Source organism: Watersipora subatra, chromosome 3, assembly GCF_963576615.1.
Source record: "Watersipora subatra chromosome 3, tzWatSuba1.1, whole genome shotgun sequence".
NCBI lineage: Eukaryota > Metazoa > Bryozoa > Gymnolaemata > Cheilostomatida > Watersiporidae > Watersipora > Watersipora subatra.
The window spans coordinates 10,074,206-10,085,090 of NC_088710.1; the positions used below are offsets into that span (position 1 = coordinate 10,074,206).

The 10,885-nt window shown below is 35.5% G+C and overlaps 1 protein-coding gene across 1 annotated transcript in view; it reads right to left on the minus strand.

Annotated features, from left to right (window-relative positions):
* The window catches only part of LOC137390326 (transcription intermediary factor 1-beta-like), a 28,356-nt gene extending 23,347 nt beyond the window's left edge, over positions 1–5,009 (minus strand). Inside the window, exon 1 of the mRNA XM_068076658.1 lies at positions 4,914–5,009. The gene's annotated coding sequence lies outside the window, so the exon portion shown is untranslated. The remainder of the gene's footprint in view (positions 1–4,913) is intronic.
* Positions 5,010–10,885: the final 5,876 nt, after the last annotated feature.

Consider the following 10,885-nt stretch of genomic DNA (forward strand, 5'->3'; position numbering starts at 1 on the left):
ACAATACCTAGCTAAGCTTCTCTCTCCGACCCAACAGACTTTTGTTTATAGACACTTTAGTCAAACACATCAATACTCATTGAATGGCTGCTATTCTACTAGTAGATATTCTCTTAGTTGATTTTTAGGCTCATGGTATGTTGCATGTGATTATTTAATTGGCATTACGCCCTTGAGGACTTCATTGTGATATATCTGATGCATGGCATTGTTGCTTGAAATGCCGTAGATTCCAGCGTACAAGTCAACTCGGCGTATAAGTCGATGTCTACAGTTTGTTTTAAAAATCCTGGGTTTTACATGTACCTGCTGTATAAGTCAATTCAACTTCTTAGGCTCAAATCGTTCAATAGCTAATAGTTTTGTCAGCATCAGAAGCGGACGATAAGCTGAAGAAATGACATTAAAAACTGCCATCAGCAAAAACGCTAATGTTTTCTGGTGTCGTTGGCAATACGACACTTAAACAAAAGAGCGAGAGAAAGTGGTGCTAATGAAGACCAACGGGCATAAAAACAGCACTTCATCATCGTATTGGCCCGCCTACACAATAGAATAAAACGGCAACCTCTGATAATACATAATTAACAGAGAAGCGAACAGCAAGACAGATCCATGTGCAAGAAGGTTGGATGGATGATAGTAGATGTGTAATATGGGTTTAATGAATTTTTGCGTGTGCTTCTCACTAGTACAGCGGATTACCGCTCTTACAAACACTACCATGTGGGACCTGTTACGAGTTGTCTGATCTTACCAAATCTGATTATTTAAATACGGCTGTATTTTAGTCAAAGGCTTAGTAACACTTGTAATTAATTGCTGTAGGTATAAGAGTAGAACAAGCTGTGTGAAAACCAAAGACTATGTACAGACTAACATGGCAACAACGTATATTTTAACTATTATTTACCACAAAAAATAATTCTATGACAGAAGTGTTGATCTATCACATCAACCATCGCAAACAAATTACTCTAGTGAATTTTTGCATGCGCTTCTCACTAGTATAACGGATTACTGCGCTTGCAAACACTAACTGCTATGTGGGATCTATTACAAGTTGGTCGATCTTACCATGTTTGATTATATAAATACTGCTGTATTCGTGTACTACGTATTCTGGTCAATGACTTAGTAACACTTGTGATTAGTTTTTTTAAGTGTCAGCAAGATAGAAATGGTGTTGCTATGCAGCACCAAGCTGCTACGATGACACACCAACCTTCTCTTCGCCACCAGCCTTCACCACGAGGGCGATGCACACTCACAGCAGAATACTGTCATGAATCTTACGGCAGTCCCTACTCCTAATCTGTAGGCAAATCAAATAAGCTGCTTCGCTGCTATACAATGGACTCTTAAGCCCGACCACCACACACATATTTCCCGTCAGCAAGGGCATGGCGATTTGTTAAATCAGCTCCCTGGCTCTCCTCGCTGAGGCTTGTCTCAAGCATCTGATTCACGCCTGTTTATATAGTGAGACCTGTTAGTCTCTCAGATTTCCTGTAAAAAGCTAGCTTTTCAGAGCCCTGGCTTTCCATAGAGGCCAGCCCTCGCATTACCGGCTAATCACTAGGCAGCCTCGAATATTTACATAATATCCTACATCTTTTCCAGCATTTTTTAAAGCTCACAAAAAAGATGCAATGGTTTCGAGTGACCAGCACTCATAGTCATCCAAAATCGCAAGATGCCGTCACACATGCTGCGACCATCTAGACGGTTCAGGCTACTCAGGCAGTCTGTTTGCATCAGCCTCAGGTTCAACTTCCTCAGCTGGCAGCTGAGCTCCGTCGCCTCCCTGATTCTCTGCTGCATCACCTTTAGCCTCACCTAAAGGCCCAACAGGCAATGCACTGTCAGTAGCCATATTGACCGGTGGCATTATGACGGCATCAGCTTCCAGGATGTGGCTGCCATCTAAACCCAATGGTCTAGGTAGAATGTCACAAACAAGTCCATGGCTGACATGGCCAGTATTTATGTTGTTGCCAAAGCACCGTCGCCTGACAACCCTCACACGCCTAGACATGCCATCCACACACACCGTGTGCTTAGAGACTATGCTGGTAACCTGACATAGCATCCACTGTTTTGTGCCACCAGTATTACTGCTCAAAATCATAGTTAGCAGCATTTTATATTAGGCCAATTAGTAATGACAATAACTAACAATTACATGAACCAAACTAATTATTCCAAAAAACACAATAACCAATGAAAAGTTTTGAATGAAAGTGCCAGATTTAGGATATATGCTATACATCAATTTATGCCTGAAAAGTCATCATGCTTGGATATTACCCACTTCCCAACACATCAAAATGAATCAGAAATATATTCTATTCATAAAAAAGTAAATGTATAAGCAAACTTAAAAGAACTTTTATGTAGAAATAACAACAGGGAAATAACCAAGATACTAGTTGAACATTTTTGGGGCAGCCATTACAGGAAATGGAAATCACATTTCCCCAACTAGTCACATGATAGCAAATCTGCCATTTCATGTAGCATTTATGCAACCAATGATATACAGCTCCCTATTGGGGGGGGCTGTATATCATTGATGCAACATTGGGCATGACTTTCAGAACTATGATTTTTTCTAATTTATAGAAATTATGACCAGGCAAATTACATGCAGCATATACGCTACAAGGGGTTATATAGGGTTAAAAGCCCCGGCTTTCTATGAAAGCCAACTCCTGCATTACCAGCTAATCACTGGAAAGCCTAGAATATTTAAATGATATCCCACAGTAAGTACAAGAGAATGAGCTGTGCAAAAACCAAAGACCATATGCAAATCAATACGACTACAATGTATATTTTAACAAATTAATATTTGCTAAAAAAACGAAAGATTAATGCTAAATAGGTTAATCCAGCGACGTTTAGTTTCACAGTCCAGTGACCAAAAACCGGAAACAAAAACGTTTGATTCCAAACAAACCCGATCGACATATTGACTGACCTCTAATGGAATATTCATACCTCGCTTTCAATGCCGCTCTTTTTTGCATTTACTTTACGTTTTTACAAAAACGTTATTAGTAGCTTTATGTAAGAAATTTTGTTTTTTTTTCAAATGGTTCATGTAAGAACAATCAACTTCAAAGCGACTGTTAATGGGAGTAGTTTTTGTTGATTAATGTTGCGGCCTCTCCATTATAACTTACCCTATATAAAAATAGTAGGCGTAGCCTGTTTGTTTGGAATCGAGCGAGCTCCCGTATTCGCTTCTGTAGGTCGCGGGACTCTGTGAAACTATACGACACTGGATTAATCCAACCCCAGGGCTGATACTCCCCCTCAAAAGGCCCGTTAGGTTCGGCCCAAAATCACGTTTTAGGGGGGGTTTTCAGACCATGGGGACCGGTCAGTGAATTTGCTACTTTAGGGGGGTTTCCACAACCAAGCCAGTAAAAGGGCCCATGCTCATTAAGGTTTTATTCAGCCAAAGTAATACCAATAAATTGCACCAAAATTCCACAGTCTTCATTTTAATGCAGATTGCATTAAAATTTGCATGCTTGCTGACGGAAAAGGAAAGGAAAAGAGACAGTCGACACTGCATCATCTTAGCAACCCTTTAGCAATATACTCAGAATGAATGATATTTCTTTTATTGGTATTATTACGTTTTCTTTTGTAAATGAAATGATGATCTGATGGTTCGTGTTTGGAATAAGTTTTATTAACCCTTTTGCAGGCATAACAACATTTTTGTCGTTTTGCGATACTGACGCTAGTAAACAGAGCGACTATTATGTCACCACACGAACGGTTTTTATAAATTGATTTATGGTTATCTAATTGTCTTTTTTTGTTTAATTTTTTAACCAATAGTAAACTACAATATATTGGTCTATGTTAGCAACAAAAAATAAGCCGTTTTCAGAAGAAAAACGATCGTTTTTGCAATGCTAATTGTGATGGAAACATGCATTACCATCTCCTTTTTGGTTATTGTCATTAGAGTTGTGTTCTCTTGTGTTATTTTATATAGTCACGCCCCTAGAGGAGGTTGGCCCTAGCCACCTCATTTGCATATCTGGTTATACTTAAGGCCGTGTTTCGGCCTAGTAAGTTCGTTCAATACATGCTTTGCATTTGGACCCACACTCTTCTGTTACCTTGCGCAATAACAGAATCACACTGAGCACTTATTTACTCCAAGCCTCAGTCTACGGACTGTGCTTTGGGAGTAGAGTATAGAAACACTGTCGACCCCGGTCGACCTCAGGTCGACCTTGTCGAACGAGCATAATATCACTCAGGGAGCAATTCCCCGTATAAGGTGGTTGTAGTAGACCGGTGGTGTAAGCCGACCTAGTCGCCTCCGCGTGTTGGTCAACAGGCAACACTTACACGGCCCCTGTGGAGAGTGAATGCAGACCGGTAGAGTAAGCCGACCCAGGTCGCCTCTACGTGTTGGTCGCAGGATCCAATACATAATCCAACAAAAAATCCGAAATAAAAACGTAATTAAATTGGGACTTTTGTTTGTAGCTTGTTTCTGCTTTATTAATACATGAATCATATTAGATGTTTAGCGCAGTCTGGAACCTGGGCGCCCTCTAGGGAACTCCCAGTGTTTAGGGGGTGTATTTCAAATTGACCAACCAGGTGATTGGGGGTGCATTATCCAAATTCCAATTGACCAACCAGGTGATTGGGGGTACAATATCCAAGTCTGGGCCTATCCAGGTGGGTGTTTCTTTCAGAGTATCAGCCCTGGGAATCCAACTGCCAACAGTCACAAATAATTAAAATCGGTATATGAAAAAGATTAGGAAAACTGGTGTAACAGTTTACACGTATTCAAACATTTCTGTATAGCAATGTCAACTCTTACGCAAACTAGCAGCTACTGCCTTAATATTAAACGAATGTTGAGTTACTTGTCTCGAAAGTTTTCATTCTCCTTTCATGCCTTCGATTTTCCTAACGAAGAAGTAAAGCAAGGAAGTTTTAATGGTGACAGGTCTATGTTCCGCAAGGCCCTATGTTCCGAACTTTTCCGCAAAATCGGATGAAATTTCTAAAAAGGACAGACAACTTCTAAAGCAAATGCAAATATTGCTGTTTAAATTAAAACCGTCGTTGCGAAATCACGCCGTTGGGAAAACACAAACCGCTCTGCTGAACTTGAAAGAAAATAAAAAGATCTGACGAATGAACGTTCACTAAAAAATAGTAGTAGTGATAATACACGAATTATTAAATTAGAATACGCAAAAAACCATCTTTTTCAGTCATATCTTTATCTTAAAGTAATATAGATAAATTCAAAGGCTACTTCATTCTTCTATTTAATTAAATACAAGTGTTCATGTAAGCCTACATTTCTAATTATCAAAGCCATAAACTCTGTATACCGGTATATCACTCTATAACGATATTAACATAATCATGTAAGCCTATGTTATGTATTCTGTAATATTATACCATTTTTCTTCTAAGCGTAATGTTTTCACCATATGATATTGTATGCCAAAAAACCGGTGCTCTACACTAAATGATATAGTAAATAAACAATCATGAGGCTATGTTCCTCCCCAGGGCTGATACTCCCCCCTAACAGGCCTACTAGGTTCGGCCCAAAATCACGTTTTAGGGGGGGTTTTCAGATCATGGGGCACTGTCAGTGAATCTACTACTTTAGGGGGTTTCAACAGCCAAGCAAGTAAAAGGGTTCAGAATAATATACTCAATATACTCAGAATGAATGATATGATATTTCTTTCATTGATATTCATTATGTTTTCCTTTGTAAATGAAAATGTTTTGCAGGCATAGCGACATTTTGTTGTTTTTCGATACTGACGCTAGGGGGCAGAGCGACTATTATGTCGCCACACGAACGGTTTTTATAAATTAATTTATGGTTAGCTTTTTGCCTTTTTTGTTTAATTTTTTTACCAATAGTAAACTACAAAATATTGGTCTCTGTTAGCAATAAAAAATAAGCCGTTTGCAGAAGAAAAAAAAACGATCGTTTTTGCAATACTAAACAATCGAAAAATCAGAAATAAAAACGTATTTAAATAAAATTGGGAATTTTGTTTGTAGCTTTTTCTGCTTTATTAATGCATGATTCATATCGGATGTTTAGTGGGGCGTGAAACCTAGCCGCCCTCTAGGGAACTCCCAGTGTTTAGGAGGTGTATTTCAAATAGACCAACCAGGTGATTGGGGGTACAATATCCAGGTCTAGGCCTATCCAGGTGGGTGTTTCTTTCAGAGTATCAGCCCTGGGATTAATACATGAATCATATTAGATGTTTAGCGCAGCCTGGAACCTGGGCGCCCTCTAGGGAACTCCCAGTGTTTAGGGGGTGTATTTCAAATTGACCAACCAGGTAATTGGGGGTACATTATCAAAATTCCAATTGACCAACCAGGTGATTTGGGGTACAATATCCAAGTCTGGGCCTATTCAGGTGGGTGTTTCTTTCAGAGTATCAGCCCTGGGTGTTCCTCACTCAATTATAGTACTGTATAAATATAATCATGAGGTTTATATTCCTCAATCAACTGTATTATAAATATAATCATTAAGGCCAAAGTTCCTCATTCGATTATATTATAAATATGGCCAAATATAGTAATAAGGGCCTATGGTCTTAACTCTATTATATTATAAATATAATCATGAGGGCCTATGTTCATCACCCTAATATATTATAAATAAAATCGTGATGGCCAATGGTCTACACTCTGTTATAAAGATAATTCTGATGGCCTGTGTCCCTCATTCTATTAACATAAAAATAAAAACCATGAAAGGCTTATGTTCCTCACCATATTTTATTATAAATATAATTATGTTATATTATAAATATTTTATTAGTTGAATTATTTATATTATTAGCTATGTATAGTTATGTATATTATAAATATAATATGTTTCTCATTTTATTATAATATAAATATAATCATGAGGGTTTTTGTTCGTCACTTTATTTTATTATAAATATAACAATGTTATATTATATATATTTTATTAGTTAAATTATTTATATTATTAGCTGTATATAGTTATGTATATTATAATATAATATGTTCCTCAGTTTATTATAATATAAATACAATCATGAGGGTCTCTGTTCCTCACACTATCATGTTATAAATATAGTAATGAAGGCCTATGTTCCTCGCTCAATTATAATATAAATACAATAATGAGAAACTATGTTCCTCACTCTATTTTATTGTAATTATAGCAATGTTATATTTTTAATATTTTATTACCAAAATTAGTTATATTATTACTAGTTACGCATATAGTTACTCACTCGTAACTATATATAGTTATGTATATTATAAATATAATTTGTCCTTCATTTTATTATAATATAAATATAAATATGAAGGTTTCTGTTTCTCACTCTATTTTATTATAAATATAATGAGGGCCTATATCCCTCACTCAATTATAATATAATTATTATCATGAGGGCTTATGTTCCTCACTCGATATTGTACAATGTACTCGCTTGAGCCTATGTTCCTCACTCGAGATATTACGATATAGGTACTCACTAGGGCCTATATTCCTCACTTCATAACAAACATACTAAACTCGCTTGGGTCTATGTTCCTCACTCGAGATTGCGCAATATAATCAAAGGGCCTATATTCCTCACTTTATAATGAGCATATTTTACTCCCTTGGGTCTGTTCCTAACTCAATTTCGCAATATAATCAAAGGGCCTATTATATTCCTCACTTCATAATGAGCATATTATACTCACTTGCGTCTATGTTCCTAGGTATTTCAAAAGAGCAGCACTAAAATCAAGTACATGTAGTTACATCTGGCAATTAAGGGATGATATTGCCTAGTAATTTATTAAGTGGAAACTGGTAAAATATCCTTATGTAACATTAGTGCCGTAAGATGCAACAAGCGCTTGTTAAAAAAGGTTCCATATCTCCTTTTTCTACTCTACATGTTCTACTTTTCACATGCCCAATTTAAATAAAAGAAATGAGCTAATCGGTATAATAATAATATACTATGTAACTATAATAATAAAATGTATTCTAAACATATACCATAAACAAAGCAGCCAAGTAACCATTGGATTATACATGTATATAGCCGATATATTTAGGAGTTTATCTCGTTCTAGCAATTTCATGGGAGAGTCCCAACAGGCATGAACTATTTCTTAATAAATAATTTTACATATAAAAGTGTTCTCCATCAATTAACTGAGATGATAAATACAGTATACAATAGATTTTTATAAAGTAAATGGGGGTAACTTTAAATTATTTAATTCACAGCATATTTTATTGCCCGCCAGTAGCAATTTATTGTTCGTTTTCCCTGCTCCAGCTGTCTCTTGAGCTTTTGAATCCGTTCCTCTAACTTCTGTTATTTTTTCCGCCTGCAAACTATCAGTTTCCCTGAAATGAAAATTATTGCATATAAATAAAAATGCATTTGAAAAGCATTTTGGGGTTTGTTATCAGTTCCACTATTCATATATATATTTGAAAAATTATTACGAAGAAAGTAAACTTTTAGTATTTGCGCTACAAATTTGTTTCATGCGAAGCACTTATCAGACGCGGGTTGTACTAAAAAGTTTTTAAAAAAAAGATTTTTTAGTACAACCGGCGTCTGATAAGTGCTTTGCACGAAACAAATTTGTAGTGCAAATACTAAAAGTTTACTTTCTTCGTAATAATTTTTCAAATATTTCATACTCCACTGATTATCTTTTAGGTTTTTAGTGTAGAGTTCTCTTTTTATATGCTTTTGCACCTGCTTTTAGTTAATATATATATATATATATACATGTATATATATACATGTATATATATACATATATATATATATATATATATATATATATATATATATATATATATATATATATATATATATATATATGTATATATATATATAATAGGATAATAATCAGCCAAGTTAAAGCTTGATTAGGGGGGATAATCTCATTTAATTAAGGCGCTTTACAAAGGTGTTTGGAGGGCATTTGGAACTCAATTTTAAGCATTTTACAATCTGAAACACAAACTTTTGATGATTGTAATGAAATCTGCATATGTTAATTGGTATAAAACATGAGAAAAATGTGTGACTTTGTTCAAACCACAGGTTGACCTTGACTTCTACTTTTGCAGTATCTCGACAAAGATGTTAATCTTGTATGGTTTCTAGACGCTGACCCGATGCATCTACAGAAAAGATGAGACTAGTTTTGGATAGCTGAGGTCTAGAGAAATTCGGAAATATTAACAGAAACAATGGCAAATTATATGTTAGTGGTGATATTCGCTTTTGAATAGTGGCTAAAATAGCATTTTCGGTCATTTTTGGTCGGAGTTATCTCCCACATTATTCATCCGAAAAATTTCAAACCTATTTGTTTGTGTAAATATGTAAATTGAGCGTAGACAAATAAAGGTCTAGGCCTCTAACTTGTATATTCTTGAATTTATATGAATATAAAGTCAGCTAGATGTGCGATGCCCTCAAACTCAGGAGACAAATGGTCAAAGTTCAAATCCTCATAGCGCCTGAACCGATGACCCTAGAAGGTAAATATTTGGGATTTGAGCGTTTTTCGACATAGGCAACAACATATTAAAAAATCATCAAAATCTGAGACTATGAGGTTTTTTCAGTTACACTTGGTAAATTCTATGCCTATAAGCAATTAAGTATTGAGCATAAATTGTGTCATTGAGCAATACTCACTTAGCAATACAAATTAATCATTACGTCACACAAAGTCTGCCAAAGAAAGTAGATTACAATGATCGTTCCCATATTTTTTCATTAAAAAAAGACAAACCTTTTTCAGCAGCTGCGGCTTGATGTTTATACAATACTTCTTCGTCCTCTAAACATGAAATTAGAAGCTATATCGAAGGGTGATTTTTTCTAACCACGTTATTGAAATGACTGTTCCAGGCCAGGCATTAAGGAAAAACACTTTGCTGAATAAACTTATAATATGATTACGCTATACGAATTATCTTTTTTAACCCAAAAATTTGGATGAAAGTCGCATACAGTTTTTATTTTAACCTTGTGGAAGCTTATTTCTGATTTACAGCAGATTGCTGTTAGCTTACTAGCCTTTTAGGATCTTAGCCTAAGTACTGGGTACTGCACATTTGCACTGTTGTCTACATAAAATTTTATATGCACATATGCAGTGAAATATTTAAAAAAAATATTTTAAAAATATGAATATCAATTCTTATCCATGTAGTCCGTGTTCATACTATATATATTGACTAATTAACAAAATCTGGATGGCACGAGCAATGTGGGTAAATAAAAAACAATTGTTCATGGTTGTTGAAGACGAAAGGCTTTCCAGCAAAAACCGTTATTATCAAAACCCTTCCATAAATAGCAAATAAGCAAAATAGCAAATTTAATGACGACGAAGCATGCATTAGTCTACGGATTCACAAACACTCATATTAATGATAGTTCAGCATATAAAATTAATGTTAAAGTTATTTCACGAAAGTCTCAGTATGGAACATCAGCGAAGATACCATATATATTTCTATTGAACATGCTTAGTACAGCATTTCAATCATAATATGGCAAGCGCTAATGTTATGCTGAACTGCTACCAATCGGTTTCAAGTTTAACAAGTAATATATTTGGAAAACATTAGGCGAAATATTCCCATTGTAAATTCTAAATATGCACTGGTTGTTTTTTACTACCTCCTGAGCAGCCCACACTCAAGTGAGAACAGGCAATGCTTAAATTTTGTTTTAGCATGTGATCCATTCACAAACAATATCACAAGTGAGTCAACTAAAACCTCGTTTAAAACATGCCGATGAACTCTATTTATCATATCGAA